Source organism: Pristiophorus japonicus, chromosome 21, assembly GCF_044704955.1.
Source record: "Pristiophorus japonicus isolate sPriJap1 chromosome 21, sPriJap1.hap1, whole genome shotgun sequence".
In the NCBI taxonomy this organism is placed as follows: Eukaryota; Metazoa; Chordata; class Chondrichthyes; family Pristiophoridae; genus Pristiophorus; species Pristiophorus japonicus.
Window position 1 is genome coordinate 86,190,104 of NC_091997.1, and position 19,902 is coordinate 86,210,005.

The window sequence follows — 19,902 nt, forward strand, 5'->3', positions numbered from 1 at the left end:
GAACTGAGTTTCCAGTTGGAGGTGATAAAGCGTATCTAAATGTAAGTATGTCCCAACCCGGCCTTAGCGACTGAGGTAGACATTCTTTTCTACAGTCTCATTTCTTTTAACTGCAGAACCAATCTAAAAACTGACTATAATACAAGTAATTCCTTTGTGTAAAATGAGTTCCCGTACTGTTTCTCCATCTTACTCTCTAACACACCTCGGAGATGTATTTCCGAGGATCACCATGGTAATGTGAGCTGCTCGCCATTGAGTCCGAAGCTTTGGGTCCAGCTCTCACTCCAGGAACTGAGTTCACAGTCGAGGCTGACATTCCAGTGTCAATGAAAGACTTGCATTTATATAGCGCCTTTCACAACTTCAGGATGTCCCAAAGCGCTTTTCAGCCAATGAAGTACTTTTGCAGTGTAGTCACTGTTGTTATCATCATCATGGGCGGTCCCTCAAAACGAGGATGACTTGCTTCCACACCAAAAAAAAGGATGAGTTCACAGGTGTTTCAATGAAGGACCTAATATTCCAGATCCCGAACTACATCCTGAAGGGTGGAAGATGCCTGTGCGTGGATTTTTTTAACGTGGGGTGACCATTGCACACCAGCCACCACACGGGCTTGACAGAGCGAGGTCTTGGTCCAGTGGCAAGGGTTAACCAGGACAACTGGAGACCAGCTCTGCTGCACGGACCCAGTGCGCGCACATATCGCAGTGTGGGCTGGCCCGTGCTGGCCTTGGGCCCCGGCTGGCCTTGGGCCCCGGCCCCAAACGCACGCCTCCCCTGGGCCTCGATCACATCCCTCTACAATCTCTCGCTGCTCCTTTGCCCCGACCTCGCCGTCCTGCTGTACCTGCCCATGCTCCAATCACCGACCTGGACCTTGATGACGTCACTCTTCGCTGCCCATGGCCACCGCTCGCCGCTCCTTTTATGGCCCCGACCTGCCGCTGATGGTCTCTCGCAGGTTGGGGCCTCCACACTGTTGTAATGTGGGAAACGCGGCAGCCATGTTGCGCACAGCAAGCTCCCACAAACAGCAATGCGATCGTGATCCGATAATCTGTTTTATTGATGTTGGTTGAGGGATAAATATTGGCCAGGACACCAGGGAGAACTCCCCCTGCTCGTCTTCGAAATGATACCCTGTGATCTGTTACAGTGCGAAAGAAAGAGAAATTTGGTTTATACCAAAGAGTGAACATACTGTGAAAGTGATTGCTGGCGATGGTTTGGTATATTACTGTGATATTTCTCACACTGTCACTGGCTCCTAACCAAACGCGAGCTTCACTCTGACCACAGATCACACTATCGATCAGCAGGAACTGCCTGCAGTGCACACTGTCCACACAACACTGCGTTGTTGCCATGGGAACTCGGATTCTGGGACAAATTCATTTGTATCGCGGTGACTCATCCTCGGGACCAGTATTTGAGTGTCAGCAAATGGACAGCTTTATTACTCAAACGTTAAATTAATAAAATAGGCAAGCAATGTAAACCCCAAATCCCCAAACAGACCGGTCGTAGTGTAAAGGGGTGACTGGGTAGATTTAGTGGGATGGTGAGGATATTGCTTCACAAGCCCCACAGCCTCCTTCCAATTAATCAGCCTCTTCAATTTATCGTTAGGCTCAGTCTAGCCTTCAAACGCTACACTTATTACTAACACAGACCATGGAGCGGGACCCAAGTAGGTGACAGCCATGGTTCAGTGGGTAGAAACATAGAAACATAGAAATTAGGTGCAGGAGTAGGCCATTCGGCCCATCGAGCCTGCACCACCATTCAATATGATCATGGCACTCTCGCCAGGGACTTGAGTAGAATAGATCTAGGCTAACACTCCAGTGCAGGGCTGAGGGAATGCTGCCATCTGTCGGAGGTGCCATCTTTTGGATGAGACGCTAAACCGAGGCCCCGTCTGCTCTCTCAGGTGGACATCAAAGATCCCATGGCACCATTTTGAAGAGCAGGGGAGTTATACCCGGTGTCCTGGGCCAATATTTATCCCTCAACCAACATCACAAAAAAACGGATTATCTGGTCATTGTGGGAGCTTGCTGTGCGCAAATTGGTTGCCGCGTTCCCCACATTACAACAGTGACTATACTATAAAAGTACCCCATTGGCTGTAAAGTGCTTTGGGACATCCTGAGGTTGTGAAAGGCGCTGTTTAAATGCAATCTTTCATTTACATTGAATGTCAGCCTAGCCTGTGAGCTCGAACCCAAAGCTTCGGACTCAATGGTGAGCATGTGGAAAGCGGACACATTGCTGTTTGTGGGAGCTTGCTGTGCGCAAATTGTCTGCCACGTTTCCCACATTACAACAGTGACTGCACTCCAAGAAGTACTTTATTGGCTGCAAAGCGCTTTGAGCTGCCCTGAGAATCATTAAAGGCGCTCTACAAAATGCAAGGTTCTTTTTCCATTTCATGAACAAATCTATAAGGACAGGTGAGATCTGCCTTCTGACGTGCTGTGACCCAATTTTGCCACCGGACCATGTTGATCGGGCGGATGATGAGTGGTGGTGACAGATCCATACGTCGCAATTTCTTAGCAGTAAAGTTAATGAGCGAGTTCAAAAGCCCCGAACACAAGGCAATGAAACGAACAGGGTTCTGCATGGTTAGATGATGAGACCACGTCGCGGTTCCTTTTCACATAGTTGGCCTCTTGGTAATTTGTGCGTCCGTTACATGTTGCGACAATTCTCCCAATAACTCAAAGCAACAGTGACTCAAGCATAAAGTTCACCCGGGGGTTATGGCAGGTGCTGACCATCACTGAAATGGCAATTTGAAATCAAGTTCCGATGAATGGCTTGTTCGTAGAATATTAGATATTTTAGTTGGAAGCCTAGGGTAGGAACTGAGCGAGCCTCTTTCATGGTGCTGGTCCCACAAGCTGTTTGATTTAACAATAGCTCAGACATCGACTGGACAGCTCCAAGCTCAGCTTCCGAAGCACGCCAATCGTCCTTCGAGTTTGGCGCTATTGAAACAGTATGATTAATTAATACGCTCCATGCTATGGCAAATGATTCATCACTGCCACAAGGGAGGCTCTGGATTTTTAAGTGTTACCTCACTGTCTCTCTCTGCCATTGTAGCTCCGAACTTGTTGCCAATAATCAGAACTGACAGAAGCATCCAAAAGTTTACATTTTGCTGCCTGGTCATTACTGAAACTCTTCAAGAATCTAACTTCTTGTTCCAGGATCATGGGAACCTTAGGGACAGGAGGAGGCCATTCAGCTCCTCTAGCCCGCTCTGCCATGGCTTATGTCGACCTCAACTCCATTTACCCGTCTTTGTTCCATATCCCTTGATACTCTTACATAAGAAACATTGTTGAGGCCAGTTCGTTAGATATATTCAAAAGGGAGTTAGATGTGGCCCTTACGGCTAAAGGGATCAAATGGAGAGAAAGCAGGAATGGGGTACTGAAGTTGCATGATCAGCCATGATCATATTGAATGGTGGTGCAGGCTCGAATGGCCTGCTCCTGCACCTATTTTCTATGTTTCTATAAGAAATAGGAACAGGAGTAGGCCATTTGGCCCCTCGAGATTCAATAAGATCATGGTTGATCTGATCCTGGGCTCAGCTCCACTTCCCCGCCCACTCCCCATAACTCTTAACTCCCTTACCTTGAATGCTCCAAATGTTCCCCAGCATCCACAGTCTATTGGGGGGAGAGTTCCAGATTTCTATTAGACTTTGTATATTAATTTTCTGAAAGTGGCCCCTTAGACATTTTTTTTTCGAAGCCCATCTCCACCCCGAGGCCACAGTCCCCCACTTGGAAATGCTTGGATCATCAAGCGAACAGATCTGCATTGTGCATTCACAAGTGTTTATTAAATCACTGTAGCCATGGATGGATTCATCGTTAAATTAACAGGCCATTGCACTAATATCAGACAATTTCCTTCAACCCATTGTACAAAACCAGCCAGGGGCAGCTTATTCACTTATTGTGCATTGGGGTCAAAAGTAGAGCAATCTGTAACTGCAGGCCCACAGGCCGTGGTGTCAAAGCATCTTCCTGAGCACAAATGATGAAAAGTGAAATCGGCAAATAGTCCAGAAGATGCGACGGTGTTTGAATATTTGTTTCATTGTTTTATACAATTTCTTACACTGTGGGACAGTGCCAATGTTGATAAAGTCCAACTAGTTTAAATCCTATTTAGTACCGAGAAACTGGTTTCATATGACAACACAAAAAGGATATCTTACTGTGCCCAAACCCACAACCTCTACAACTTAGAAGGACAGGGCAGCATGAGTATGGGAACACCACCAAAATCCTGAAAGACATGGATTAACCAAGGACAGTCAGCACGGATTTGTTAAGGGAGGGTCGTGTCTGACTAACTTGATTTAATTTTTCGAGAAGGTAACCAGGAGGCTCAATGAGGGCAGTGTGTACGTTGTAGTGTATATGGATTTTAGCAAAGCTTTTGATAAGGTCCCACATGACAGACTGATCACGAAAGTAAAAGCCCATAGGATACAGGGCAAAGTGGCAAGTTGGATCCAAAATTGGCTCAGAGGCAGGAAGCAAAGCGTAATGGTTGATGGGTGTTTTTGTGACCGGAAGACTGCATCCAGTGGGGTTCCGCAGGGCCCAGTGCTGGGTCCCTTGCTTTTTTTTGGTATATATCAATGACTTGGACTTAAATGTTGGGGGGTATGATTAAGAAGTTTGGAGATGATACAAAAATAGGCTGTGTGGTTGATAATGAAGAAGAAAGCTGCAGATTGCAGGAAGATATCAATATATTGGTCAGAACAGTGGCAAATGGAATTCAATCCGGAGAAGTGTGAGGTAATGCATTTGGCGAGGGGTAACAAGACAAGGGAATACACATTAAATGGTAGGACACTGAAAAGTGTAGAGGAACAAAGGGACCTTGGAGTGCAAGTCCACAGATTCCTGAAGGTAGCAGGCCAGGTAGATAAGGTGGTTAAGAAGGCATTCGGAATACTTGCCTTTATTAGTTGAGGCATGGAATACAAGAGCAGGGAGGTTAGGCTTGAACTGCATAAAACACTGGTTAGGCCACAGCTGGAGTGCTGCGTGCAGTTCTGATCACCACATTACAGGAAATATGTGATTGCACTGGAGAGGGCACAGAGGAGATTTACAAGAATATTACCTTGACTGGAGAATTTTGGCTATGAGTTAAGATAGGAGATGCTGGGTCTGTTTTCTTTGGAATAGAGGAGGCTGAGGGGAGACCTGATTGAGGGGTATAAAATTATGAGGGGAGTGGATAGGGAGATATGAGGGGAAATTTCATCACCTAGAGGGTGGTGGGAGTCTGGAACTCGCTGCTTGAAAGGGTGGTAGAGGCAGAAACCCTCACCATATTTAAAAAATACTTGGATGTGCACTTAAAGTACAGGACTACGGACCGAGAGCTCAAAAGTGGGTTTAGGCTGGATAGCTCTTTGTCGGCCGGTGGGGACACAATGGGCCAAAATGGCCTCCTTCTGTGCTGTAAATTTCTGTGATTCTATGACCACCTCGCCAAGTTCCCCTCCAAGTTTCCTAACTTGGAAATATATCGCTGTTCCTTCACCGTCGCTGGGTCAAAATCCTGGAACTCCCTCCCTAACAGCACTGTGGGAGCACCTTCACCACACGGACTGCAGCGGTTCAAGAAGACGGCTCACCACCACCTTCTCAAGGGCAATTAGGGATGGGCAATAAATGCCAGCCTTGCCAGCGATGCCCACATCCCAGGAATGAATAAAAAAAATAGTTGGAATTATGCTCCCCATAACCCTTCACTCCCTTATCGTTCAAAAACCTGTCTATATCCACCTTAAATATATTCAATGACCCAGCCTCCACAGCTCTCTGGAGCAGAGTATTCCAAAGATTCACGACCCTCTGAGAGAAGAAATTCCTCCTCATTTCTGTTTTAAATGGGCGGCCCCTTATTCTGAAACTATGCACCCTAGTTTTAGATTCCCCCACGAGGGGAAATATCCTCTCTGCATCTACCCTGTCAAGCCCCCTCAGAATCTTATACATTTCAATAAGATCACCTCTCATTCTTCTAAACTCCAATGAGTATAGGCCCAACCTGCTCAACCTTTCTTCATAAGACAACCCCTTCATCTCGTGAACCTTCTATGAACTGTCTCCAGTGCAAGTATATCCCTCCTATATAAGGAGACCAAATCTGTATGCAGTACTCCAGGTGTGGCCTCACCAATACCCTGTACAGTTGTAGCAGGACTTCTCTGCTTTTATACTCCATCCCCCTTGCAATAAAGGCCAACATTCCATTTGCCTTCCTAATTACTTGTTGTACCTGCATACTAACTTTTTGTGTTTCATGTACAAGGACCCCCAGGTCCCTCTGTACCGTAGCATTTTGTAATCTCTCCTCATTTAAATAATAATTAGCTTTTTTATTTTTCCTACCTAAGTGGATAACCTCATATTTTCCCACATTATACTCCATAATGCCAAACTTTTGCCCATTCACTTAGCCTGTCTATATCCCTTTGCAGATGCTTTGTGTCCTCCTCACAATTTGCTTTTCTACCCATCTTTGTATCATCAGCAAATTTGGCTACATTACACTCGGTCCCTTCATCCAATTCATTAATATAGATTGTAAATAGTTGAGGCCCCAGCACCGATCCCTGCGGCAACCCACTAGATACAGTTTGCCAACCTGAAAATGACCCATTTATCCCCACTCTCTGTTTTCTGTTAGTTAGCTAATCCTCTATCCATGCTAATATATTATCCCCAACCCCATCTTGTGCAGTAACCTTTTAAGTGGCACCTTATCGAATGCCTTCTGGAAATCCAAATACACAACATCTACTGGTTCCCCATTATCCACCCTGCTCATTACATCCTCAAAGAACTCCAGCAAACTTGTCAAACACGATTTCCCTTTCATAAAACCATGCTGACTCTGCTTGACTGTATTATGCTTTTCTAAATGTCCTGCTGCTACTTCCTTAATAATGGACTCTACCATTTTCCCAATCACAGATATTAGGCTAACTGGTCTATAGTTTCCTGCTTTTTGTCTCCATCTTTCCTTAAATAGGGGCATCACATTTGCGGATTTGCAATCCACTGGGACCTCTCCAGAATCCAGGGAATTTTGTTAGATTAAACATAGAAACATAGAAAATAGGTGCAGGAGTAGGCCATTTGGCCCTTCGAGCCTGCACCACCATTCAATAAGATCACGGCTGATCATTCTACTCAGTACCCATTTCCTGCTTTCTCTCCATACTCCTTGATCCCGTTAGCCGTAAAGGCCATATCTAATTCCCTCTAACACCACACAAGTGCCAGGCAATGACTATCTAAAACAATCGAGAGTCTAACCATCGCCTTTTGACATTCAACGGCATTACTATCGCTGAATACTCCACCATCAACATCCTGGGGTCACCATTGACCAGAAACCTAACTGGACCAGCCACATAAATACTGTGGCAACAAGAGCGGGTCAGAGGCTGGGTATTCTGCGGCGAGTGTCTCACCTCCTGACTCCCCAAAGCCTTTCCACCATCTACAAGGCACAAGTCAGGAGTGTGATGGGATACTCTCCACTTGCCTGGATGAGTTGCAGCTCCAACAACACTCAAGAAGCTCGACACCATCCAGGACAAAGCAGCCCGTTTGATCGGCACCCCATCCACCACCTTAAACACTCACTCCTTCCATCACCGACGTACCGTGGCTGCAGTGTGTACCATCTACAAGATGCGCTGCAGCCGTCTTGGTTAATCCTTGCCACTGGTCCAAGCCCGTGCGGTGGCTGGTGTGCAACGGCCACCACACATTAAAAAATCTAGGCACAGGCATCTTCCACCCTTTAACATGTAGCTTAGGATCTGAAATATTAGGTCCTTCATTGAAACACCTGCAAACTCATCTCTTTTTGGCGTGGAAGCAAGTTATCCTCGATACGAGGGACTTCCTATGATGATGTTGAAGATGATGCACTGCAGCAACTCACCAAGGATTGTTCGGCAGCACCTCCCAAACCCACGACCTCTACCACCTAGAAGGACAACACCAGCAGGCGCATGGGAACACCACCACTTCCACATTTCCCTCCAAGTCACACACCATCCTGACTTAGAACTATATCGCTGTTCCTTCATCGTCCGTGGGTCAAAATCCTACAACTCCCTCCGCAACAGCACTGTGGGAGTACCTTCACCACACGGACTGCAGCGGTTCAAGAAGGCGGTTCACATCTTCTCGAGGGCAATTAGGGATGGGCAATAAATGCTGGTTTGGCCAGTGACGTCCACATCCCATGAACGAATTTTTAAAAAAGTATTTCCAGCATTTTCTGTTTTTATTTGCTTCAAACATAATTGGCAGAGCTGCTGCCTTGTGGGCCTGCACTGGGAGCAGGTAAGGCAGGTTCTGTGGGACTCAAGTTAATGGCAGCAGAACCTGCTTGTCTCCAACTATTTTATTTGTGAACATTAAACAAGTGCCCCCGATTAAAGGGAGGTCGCACTCCAAAAACCTTTCAAGTGCCCCCTTGTTTTTTTTGATGGCACTAGAAACACAAATTATATAAGTGCCCACTGGCTATAAGGGGTGGGGCACTAAAACCGACAAACATAGACAAATTAAACTTTAAACATTAAGGATCAAATTAAAGTTTGGTTGCCGGGGGCAGTGATGCACTCCAGTCCCTCCGGCGCCCACCTCTCGCGGAAGGCCGCGAGCGTACCGGTGGACACCGCGTGCTCCATCTCCAGGGACACCATGGCCCGGATGTAACTGCGGAAGAGAGGCAGGCAGTCAGGCTGAACGACCCCCTCGACCGCCCGCTGCCTGGACCGGCTGATGGCCCCCTTGGCCATGCCCAGGAGCAGTCCTACGAGGTGGCCTTCGAACCTTCCCAATCCCCTCTGCACAGGGTGCCCAAAGATCAGGAGTGTGGGACTGAACTGCAACCAGAATTTGAGGAGCAGCCCCTTCAGATATTGGAAGAGGGGCTGCAACCTCACACACTCAATATACACATGGAACACGGACTCCTCTAGATTGCAGATATTACAAGCGTGTGGGAGCCCGTGAACCGACTGAAAAACTTATTGCACAGGACTGCTCCGTGCAACACCCTCAATGATTACAACTAATGCATCCACTATCTCTGCAGCCACTTCTTTTAAGATCCGAGGACGCAGGCCATCAGGTCCAGGGGACTTGTCCACTTCTAGTCCCATTAGTTTACCGAGTACATTTTCTTTAGTGATAGTAATTGTTTTAAGTTCCCCTCTCCCTATAGCCCCTGATTTATCAATTATTGGGATGCTTTTAGTGTCTTCTCCCATGAAGACCGATACAAAATAAGGGACCAATATTTACTTTAACTACTCTCTTCCTTTCTATATACCTGTAAAAGCTCCAACTAACTGTCTGTTACTTCTTGCTAGTTTACTCTCATAAACCATCTTCTTGCTCTTTATTATTTTTTTAATCGTCCTTTGCTGGTTTCTAAAAATTTCCTAATCCTCTGGCCTTCCACTGTCCTTCGTATGCCTTGTTTGTGGGAGCTTGCTGTGCGCAAATTGGCTGCTGCATCTCCCAGATTACAACAGTGACTACCCTCCAAATGTACTCCATTAGTTGTACAGCGCTTTTGAGGCGTCCGGTGGTCATGAAAGGCGCTATATAAATGCAAGTCTTGCTTGCCTTTGTTTTCAATTTGATACCATCCTTTACTTTCTTTTGGCCTTTCCAGCAATGCCTATACCCCGAGAATGAATGACATTTAATTTAAAGTAAGAAATTAAGGGGTATTCTTAAACAAGCAATTTGGAACAAAATGAAAAGCAAGCGTTATAGAGTCTCTTCAATCAAATCTCTTGTTTAAGGTCTTCTCTCTCCTTGCCCTTTGTTGGTTCTGCCTTCACTGCTGAGAGGGTGGGTTCAGGACTCTGTCAATGCATTTTGAAACCAGCCACAAAGAATTACAAGAGACTGGTGCCTAATTTTAAAATAAGATGCAGCAGTTACTTTATATAACCCATTTAATATTTTATATTCTGAGTGAGTTCTATTTAATTCTTTGTGTCACTGGCCCTGAAATCCCAGTTTCTTCCCGCGGGCGTTCGACTAAAAATAGGACAAAAGATGCTCTGTTACCTTTTGGTGGAACGCTCACCAGAGATCCCAGACTCGAGGCCTCCTCTTCTTGCGGAACGGAGTGCGTTCACATTGGGACGTCCGTAGGAATCACGTGGGCCTGGACACCCAATCACGGTAAAGTATTTTCTCATTCATAGTACTAGGAGTTTCGTAAGTCTGGAACTCCTATTATTATGAATCCGAAATACCCCCAAACATCCAAACACTACATAAAACATTTTAAAAACACCTCACATAAATACATTATAGAAATTAAAGTTGATAGAAATGTTTTTGAAAAAAATATATATTTGCAGATTTTTAAAAAAAGTTTTAATTATGGTTTAAAATAAAATTACCTGAGTGGGCAGGGTTTTTAACATAAATCTGTATTTTTAAATTTTATTTTAATATGTTTTTGATATGTTTTTAAACTCTTATGCTGGTAAAGAGTTTTAAGGACATTCGCAGGGCAAGAGATGGGCAAATAGCCCAATCTCTGCCGTGGGACTGTCCTCGCTCCCGACATGCAGCGATCTGTCAAGCCAGAAACTTGGTGATGTCACCGCCCCGTCTCTGCCCCTCAGGTGATGTCACCGCCCCATATCCGCCCCTCAGGTGATGTCACCGACGCTTATCCGCCCCTCAGGTGACGTCACCGCCCCATATCCGCCCCTCAGGTGTAGTCACCGCTCCATCTCCGCCCCTCAGGTGATGTCACCGCCCCATATCCGCCCCTCAGGTGATGTCACTGCCCCATCTCCGCCCCTCAGGTGTAGTCACCGCTCCATCTCCGCCCCTCAGGTGATGTCACCGCCCCATATCCGCCCCTCAGGCGATGTCACCGCCCCATATCCGCCCCTCAGGCGATGTCACCGCCCCATATCCGCCCCCTAGGGGATGTCACTGCCCCATATCCGCCCCTCAGGTGATGTCATCGCCCCATATCTGCCCCTCGGGTGATGCCACTGCCCCATATCCGCCCCTCAGGTGAGGTCACCACCCATCTCCGCCCCTCAGGTGATGTCACCGTCCCATATCTGCCCCTCACGTGTAGTCACCGCCTCATATCCGCCCCTCAAGTGAGGTCACTGACCCATCTCTGCCCCTCAGGTGATGTCACCGCCCCCATCTCCGCCCCTCAGGTGATGTCACCATCCCATATCCACCCCTCAGGTGATGTCACCGTCCCCATTTACACCAACTTCCGGATCAAAACAAAAAAAAACAAAGAGTAGAATTGCGCGAAAGAGCCGACCTGAACCACAGTTGTGGTAAAAACCACCGAAACGGGGTGGGAATGCCCCATTTTGGGCGGGGGGCAATTTGTACCCCTTAACCTTCTCAGCTCTAATGAATAAAACCCTAAAGTTTCAAGTGTCTCTTCACAGCTGTAACCCCCTCGTCCCTGGTAATATCCCAGTGAATCCATACTTTTACTACCCTTTATATATCCTATAATGGAATCCACCAAAACTGTGCACAATACTCCAACTGCAGCCTTACTAAGGTCTTGTACTGACTCAGCATCATCTCCTATGCTTTTGTATTCTGTGCCTCTAGGTACAAAACCAAGCATTCCATTCGCCTTTTTATACTCCAGGGACGTGAGCACACAATCCAGGCTGACAGTCCAGTGCAGGACTGAGGGAGTGCTGCACTGTCCAAGGTGCCATCTTTCAGATGAGACGTTAAGAGGATATAAAGGCATGGCACTATTTGAAGAAGAGCAGGGGAGTTATCCCCGGTGTCCTGGCCAATATTTATCCCTCAATCAACATCACTACAAAACAGATTATCTGGTCATTATCACATTGCTGTTTGTGGGAGCTTGCTGTGCACAAATTGGCTGCCGCGTTACCCACATTACAACAGTGACAACATTTCCAAAAAGTATAGCATTGGCTGCAAAGTGCTTTGGGACATCTTGAGGTTGTGAAAGGCGCTATATGAATGCAGTGTCCAATGTTGCAATAAGTTTTCCCTTCAAAGAAATCTTCAAAGGACTTTTGGGAAAGTGATCCCCAATCCCAGTATATGTCCAGACCCTGCACCAAATAAAGTGATAAGATAGTCAGACAACCTGTCTCCGAGCTTCCAGTGTAGCTCTGAGCCAGTCACTAGAAGGTATTGCACAGGATATACCACTCAGAAACAGGCCATTCGGCCCAACCAGTCCATGCTGGCGTTTATGCTCCACTCGAGCTTCCTCCCGTCTTTCCTCATCTAACTGTCAGCATAACACTCTATTCCTTTCTCCCTTATATATCTCCTCTTAAATGCATCGATACTATTCGCTTCAACCACTCCCTGTGGGAGCAAGTTCCACATTCTCAGCATTCCCTGAGTAAAGACGTTTTTTCTGAATACACAGCACAGAAACAGGCCAATCGGCCCAACCAGCATTTGATTTCTTGGTGACTAACTTATATTGATGGCCTCTAGTTATGCTCTTCCCCACAAGTGGAAACATTCTCTCTGTATCCACTCTATCAAAAACTTTCAGAATTTTAAAGACCTCTATTAGATCACCCCTCAGCCTTCTCGTTTCAAGGCAACTTGTTCATCATTTCCTGATAGGTATAATCTCAGTTTCGGTATCAATCTTGTAAATCTTTTTTACACCCTCTCCAGTGCCTCTATATCCTTTTTATAATATGGCAACCAATTGTACGCAGTGCTCCAAGCACGGTTTAATCAAGATTCGATACAGGTTTAGCATAACTGCTCCACTTTTCAATTCTACCCTCTAGAAATAAACCCTAGTGCTTGGTTTGCTTTTTTATGGCCTTGTTAATCTGTGTCACAACTTATAGTGATTTGTGTATTTGTACTCCCAGATCCCTCTGTTCCCCTAGCCCATTTAGATTTTTATTTTCCAAGTAATACATGACCTCCTTATTTTTCTTACCAAAATCTCTTATCTGTGTTAAAATTCATTTGCCAAGTATATGCCCATTCCTTCACGTTTATTAATGTCCTCTTGTAAGTTGTTGCAGTCCTCCTCATTATTGACTATTGCCCTTAATTTGCTGTCCTCCACAAATTTAGAAATTGTGTTCTTGATTCCAAAGTCTAAATCATTAATATAAATTGTGAACAACAGTGGTCCCAGCACTGATCCTTGTGGAACACCACTACCCACCTTCTGCCATTGTGAATAGCTACCCTTTATCCCTACTCTCTACTTTCTGACTTGAAGCCAGTTAGCGATCCATTCTGCTACTTGCCCCCTGACTGCACATGCTCTGACTTTGTTCATTAGCCTATTATCGGGTACCTTATCGAAGGCCTTTTGAAAATCTAGATATATCACATCTACTACATTACCCTTGTCTACTCTCTCTGATACTTCAAAGAATTCCGTGAGGTTGGTCAAGCAAGATTTTTCCCTTTTGAAAGTCATCTATTCATTATTATACTTTTGATTCCTAGATTTTTTCTATTTTCTCCTTTAGTTGGAATTCCATTATTTTTCCTACTGCTGATGTTAAGCTGACTGGTCTATAGTTCCATGGACATTTTCTATCCCCCTTCTTAAATATAGGTAAACGGTTAGCTATCCGCCAGTTCTCTGGCACTACACCTTTTTCTAATGAATTATTAAATATGGGTAATAGTGCCTCTGCTATCTCTTTAGATTCTTTTAAAATGCATGGATGTAATCTGTCCAGACGAGATGTTTTATCCTCTTTGAGTTTGATTAGTTTATTTTCTATTTCTCCCCTTTTTATTTTAAATGTAATTATATCATTTTAATCCATCTTCCGATGTCATGTCCACCTGATCTGTCTCCCTGGTAAATATCTGCCATTCTGCTATCGCTGCCTGTGATTTTATCCTGTCCATCTCTTCGTGGCCCTAGTCCCATCCCAACTTTACTTTTTTTGTTTCTGTGCCTGGAAAATAGTTTACTATTTTGTTTTATGTTCCTTGATGATTTAATTTCATAGTTCCTCTTTGCCTTCCTAATTATTTATTTAACTTCTCTCCCGGTCTCTTTGGTATTCTCCCTCGTCATGCGCTCCTCTGCTGTCCATGTACTCAATTTATGTCCCTTTCCTTGCCCTCAAATTTTCCCTTCCATCTCTATTTAAACATGGTATCTTATTAGTGTTTTGTTTGTTCTTGAATGTGAGAGCTGAATGGTGATAACTGTCCCAACTACACTCTGTGAGGAAGTCTTCAGTCTTTGCTTGGTGATTCCCCACAGTATGAAACACATTATTGAGCTGTTTAAGGGGCCTTGATTACCTGTAGCTCGAATACTGCGTGCAGTTCTGGTCACCACAATACAGGAAAGATGTGATGCACTGGAAAGGGTGCAGAGGAGAATTATGAGGATTTTGCCTGGACTGGAAATCTTTAGTTATGAGGCTGGGGTTGTTTTCTTTGAAACAGAGGGGGCTGAGCAGAGATTTAATTGAGGTGTATAAAATTATGAGGGGCCTAGATAGAGTGGCTATGAAGGACCTATTTCCCTTAGCGGGTGGGGGGGAGGGGGGGTCAATAACCAGGGGGCATAGATTTAAAGTAATTTGTGGAAGGTTTAGAGGGGAGTTGAGGATTTTTTTCACCCAGAGGGTGGTGGGGGCCTGGAACTCACTGCCTGAAAGGGTGGTAGAGGCAGAAACCCTCACCACATTTAAAAAGTACTTGGATGTGCACTTGAAGTGCTGTAACCTATAGGGCGATGGACCAAGAGATGTAGGGTGGGATTGGGCTGGGTAGCTCGTTTTTGACCGGCATGGACACGATGGGCCGAATGGCCTCCTTCTGTGTCGCAATTTTCTATGAGCACGACCGTAATCACAACCATGGCAATCCAGGAGACCATGGGCATGTGGCGAGATTCTAACATGCCTTGTCGAGTTACGTTAATAATTGCAATTTCCTCAGCTTGAAATTCTGCTGTGCAATATTATTGTGCGAGGACTTTGCCTGCTTGCAACACACTCCTTCACTGTTTTAATAGAGAATATAACCAATGTACACTTAGTGGTTGAGTATATTTACAAAGATCGATAGATTTTTGGATATTAATGAAATTAAGGAACATGGGGACAGTGCAGGAAGGTGGAGTTGAGGTCGAAGATCAGCCATGTTCTCAGTGAATGATGGAGCAGGCTCGAGGGGCCGAATGGCCGACTATTTCATATGACCTTATGAAATAAACAGATTAACACCATTGAAATAGTGGGTACACATAAATACACCAAATCATCATATGATAATATTGCACAGCATCATACTGAAGAGTGCTTCAGCTGTAGGGTTGTAATAGAGGGCTGTGCCTCAATAATGTAATCGGGTGTTATGTGGTGATTAGCTATCGGAGCGTTATGTGTCGATACAGTAATAGAGGGGTATGTATTGACAACGCGAGCCAGGGTGTCCCTGGAGATGGAGCACGTGGTGTCCGCTGGTACGCTCGCGGCCTTCTGCGAGAGATGGGCGCCGGAGGGACTGGAGTACATCATCACCCCCGGCAACCAAATTTTAATTTGATTTGACAAAGTTGCATTGTTAATTTGTGGGTTTTGATGCCCTTACAAAAGGGGGCACTTGATTTAATGATACACAAAAATAATTGTATCGACGAAGTCAATAAGGGAAACGCAATGACTTCAGAGCACTAATCATCATCATAGGCAGTCCCTCGAAATCGAGGAAGACTTGCTTCCACTCCAACAGTGAGTTCTCAGGTGGCTGAACAGTCCAATACGGGAATTACAGTCTCTGTCACAGGTGGAACAGACAGTGGTTGAGGGAAAGGGTGGGTGGGGAGTCTGGTTTGCCGCACGCTCCTTCCGCTGCCCGCGCTTGTTTTCTGCATGCTCTCGGCGACGGGACGCGAGGGGCTCAGCGCCCTCCCGGATGCACTGAAACATACACCTTGGCAACAACGCTCAAAAGTGAGCTGAAGAGAGGGTAGGTAGGAAATTCAATCCTGATAAATCATATCTGGCCCCTCTCTGGCAGATACTTTCTGGGAAGGCTGCAAGGGTCCATGGTGCATTAAATTGGGGGAGTTACAGAGCAATAAACACAAGCGACAGTGAATCCCAGTTGGAGAATGCTGCTTTCTCAGACTGGTCTAACTCCCCCCGGTTTATATATTTTTGTACCGAGCCAAAGTCCGTGCGTACACTGACCCTCCCACACGCGCTCACTTTATCAAATACCCTTGTACCTAACTTTATTCCCCATGCTTGCTTTGGGGAGTCGTTTACAGACACATGTGTCATCCTTTGACTCTGATCTGCTGCACCTTTTGCCGCATATGTCTCATTGACAGCTCCGCAGACCCTGCCCTCTGCCTTTGTGCGTTCTCCCACAAGACACCAGATGTCACCGAGGAGACGGCTGGCAGATAGGGCACATGCTGCCCTGCTCCCTCCATCATCCCTCCTTCCCCCTGAAGATCGCCTGTTGAGACAACCTGATTGTTCCGCTGGCCATCCATCAGCGGCGGGCTGTCAGGCACCTGCCAGGGTAACAAAGGCTGAGCTGCTGGAGTGACACAGGCCCGAGATAATAAAACCCAGCCAGGCATCAACTCCATCATCGGGCCCGGAGACAACCATCTCCCCCATCACCTCAGGCAATCCCCCGAAGCCCTCATACTCAATGCAACCCTGCAGCCCTTTATTCACGTGATAAAACAACGCAATGCAGGCGGCTGACCAAGGTGACCCTAATCATTCAGCTAACCCCTCAAAGAATGAAGAAGATTTATGTCCTTGTGATGTGAGCGATCAGCGGCCCTACAAATAAATACAGCCCGAGGGATTGGACTCAGGACTGGCTAAAGGCCGCATTGTTTGTTTATGTTTAAAACTGTACGACGTGCCTTCTGTAACCGTTGGCAACGAGCACTAAAGGTTGATCGACAAACAGGGTTCACGATCAAATATCAGTCTCCCTGCTTTGTTTAGTTTCGGTTCTGTTTTATTTTAAATAACTTCAATATCGTATGTATTACATAGATTCCTATTGACCAAACTCATTCCAATTAACCAAATTTCTTTGAATTAACCAAACTTCTTTGAATTAACCAAACTCCCTCGAAATAACCAAACTCCCTCGAATTAACCCAAATTCAGTCTAATTTTTTAAAAATTCATTGGATGTGGGCATCGCTGCTGCCAAGGCCAACATTTATTGCCCATCCATAACTGTCCTTGACAAAGTGGTGGTGCTGAGCTGCCTTCTTGATAACTGAGTGGCTTGCTAGGCCATTTAAGAGTCAACCACATTGCTGTGGGTCTGGAGTCACATGCAGGCCAGACCAGGCAAGGATGGCAGATTTCCTTCCCTCAACGACATTAAGTGAGCCAGATGGGTTTTTATGACAATCCATTAGTTTCATGCTTACCATTACTGATACTAGCTTTTTATTCCAGATTTATTTAATTAACTGAATTTAAATTCGCCCCACATGGTGGGATTTGAACTCACATCCCCAGATTATTAGTCCAGGCCTCTAGATTACTCGTCCACTGACATAACCACTATGCCACCGTTGCTATTCTAAATAACTGATATCATTTTGAGTTTGATGTCTCTGATAACAGAGGGCTCAGTGTCTGTATCAATGGCGCCCTCCCCTTACATCATTACTGCTTTCATTCTCATGTTATCTAACCCGCAAGTCTAGTTCAGAAAAAAGAAAGAAAGAACTTGCATTTATATAGCGCCTTTCACGACCACTAGACACCGGACATCTCAAATCGCTTTACAGCCAATGAAGTACTTTTGGAGTGTAGTCACTGTTGTAATGTGGGAAACGCAGCAGCCAATTTGCGCACAGCAAGCTCCCACAAGCAGCAATGTGATAATGACCAGATAATCTGTTTTTTTTGTTTATGTGGATTGAGGGATAAATATCGGCCCCAGGACACCGGAGATAACTCCCCTGCTCTTCTTTGAAATAGTGCCATGGGATTTTTTACATCCACCTGAGAGAGCAAACGGGGCCTCGGTTTAACGTCTCATCCGAAAGACGGCATCTCCGACAGTGCAGCACTCCCTCAGCATTGCACTGGAGTGTTAGCCTAGATTTATGTGCTCAAGTCCCTGGAATTGGACTGGAACCCACAACCTTCTGACTCCGAGGCGAGGGTGCTACCCACGTGACAAGAATACTCGACTAGTTTGACTGGGGCTTTGCTTATCGACAATGTTATTGAGCCGAGTCTCTGCAGTGAAGGTGGAGCTCTAGTGATTATGCTATTAAAGATGTAATTATAGTAATTTAATGCTATATTAATATATTATTTCATTCTTTCACATATATATATATATATATATAGGCCAAGCAATCTTTGAGTAATCCCGATGTCCACACTTGTACACACACCCCAGTAAAGTGAATGGTGACTGTTGGGCCGATGGGTTGGTCTTCCTGGAGGTGGTCAATACACAAGAATAGTCCGCCATCGCTAGTGTAATTTTTCTCTTTTACCTAGCACGTGATACCTGCAGATTTGGACAGTAAGGAACAAATAGTCAAAAGGCCAGACTTTCCCTAAAGCCCCCAACGCCCGATTGCCCGCTGAGAAGCAACGCTATCGTCCGGTGAAAAAAGCTAGCGAGAATTTCCATTTTGAGGGTAAAGGTAAGTAAAACTAATCGCCCGGCACACTCATTGTCGGTGGTTTTCTCAGCGGGTAAGTGCAAAGTTAGCCAAATGAGCGATCGTTACCAGAATGGACGGTAAGTAGTGAAATTTAGTCCGAGGCTGCGGTTGGGCCTAGGGAGGGGGGAAAACTTTAAAAAAATGTCATTTAAAAAAAAACACTGTACAAAGCATTCCCAAGACAGTTTTAACCCTAATCGCTGTGTTAAAATTAAAAATAAATAATTAAAGAACCTTTCACTGACCTTTCTTTGCAGGGCTCCCCCTTACCGACCTATTTAAGCAGCATTTACAGGGCGGGTCTCTCGCCGATCTGGACGCCGGCGGTTGAGGCCAAACTTATGCCCTGGCGGTTGTTCTCGCCATTGCACACGGGCGGTCTGGTCCCGGTGGGCGACTTCTGATGTGGGCGATAATGTTCAAAAAGTTACGTGGAAACTCTTGCCAGGCGGAAAACCAGCTGTACCGCCGAGAAAATCGGCGACAATGAAGCCGAGAGTCTGGCCCATAGTATTTTGCTTGTTCCTATATTAGATCCGAGGTACCGAACACAGATTCACAAACCCACAGAGAGTCAAGCAAGGTCTGTACGGCGCAGCCTTGGACAACATGGACCACTTTCCACACCTCGGGAACCTATTATCAGCAAGGGCAGACATCGATGACGAGGTCCAACATCGCCTCCAGTGCGCCAACGCAGCCTTCGGTCGCCTGAGGAAGATAGTCCTCAAATCTGGCACCAAGCTCATGGTCTACTGGGCTGTAGTGATACCCGCCCTCCTATATGGCTCAGAGACGTGGACCATATACAGTAGACACTTCAAATCGCTGGAGAAATACCACCAACGCTGTCTCCACAAGAGCCTGCAAATCCCCTGGGAGGATGGAGGCGCCAACGTCAGTGTTCTCGATCAGGCCAACATCACCAGCATCGAAGCACTGACCACACTCGACCAACTTTGTTGGGCGGGCCACATCGTCTGCATGCCCGACAGAAGACTCCCAAGGCAAGTGCTCTACTCGGAATTCCTACACGGCAAGTGAGCCCCAGGTGGGTGGAGGAAATATTTCAAGGACACCCTCAAAGCCTCCTTGATAAAG

General features: G+C 45.9%; 2 protein-coding genes across 2 annotated transcripts in view; both read left to right on the forward strand.

The window, feature by feature from the left end:
* LOC139234168 (solute carrier family 25 member 44-like) overlaps nucleotides 1–18,774 on the forward strand; it is a 56,889-nt gene extending 38,115 nt beyond the window's left edge. Inside the window, exon 4 of the mRNA XM_070865192.1 lies at nucleotides 18,632–18,774. The gene's annotated coding sequence lies outside the window, so the exon portion shown is untranslated. The remainder of the gene's footprint in view (nucleotides 1–18,631) is intronic.
* Nucleotides 1–19,902, forward strand: part of skic8 (SKI8 subunit of superkiller complex) — a 127,148-nt gene that overhangs the window by 25,098 nt on the left and 82,148 nt on the right. The gene's annotated exons all lie outside the window — the stretch shown is intronic.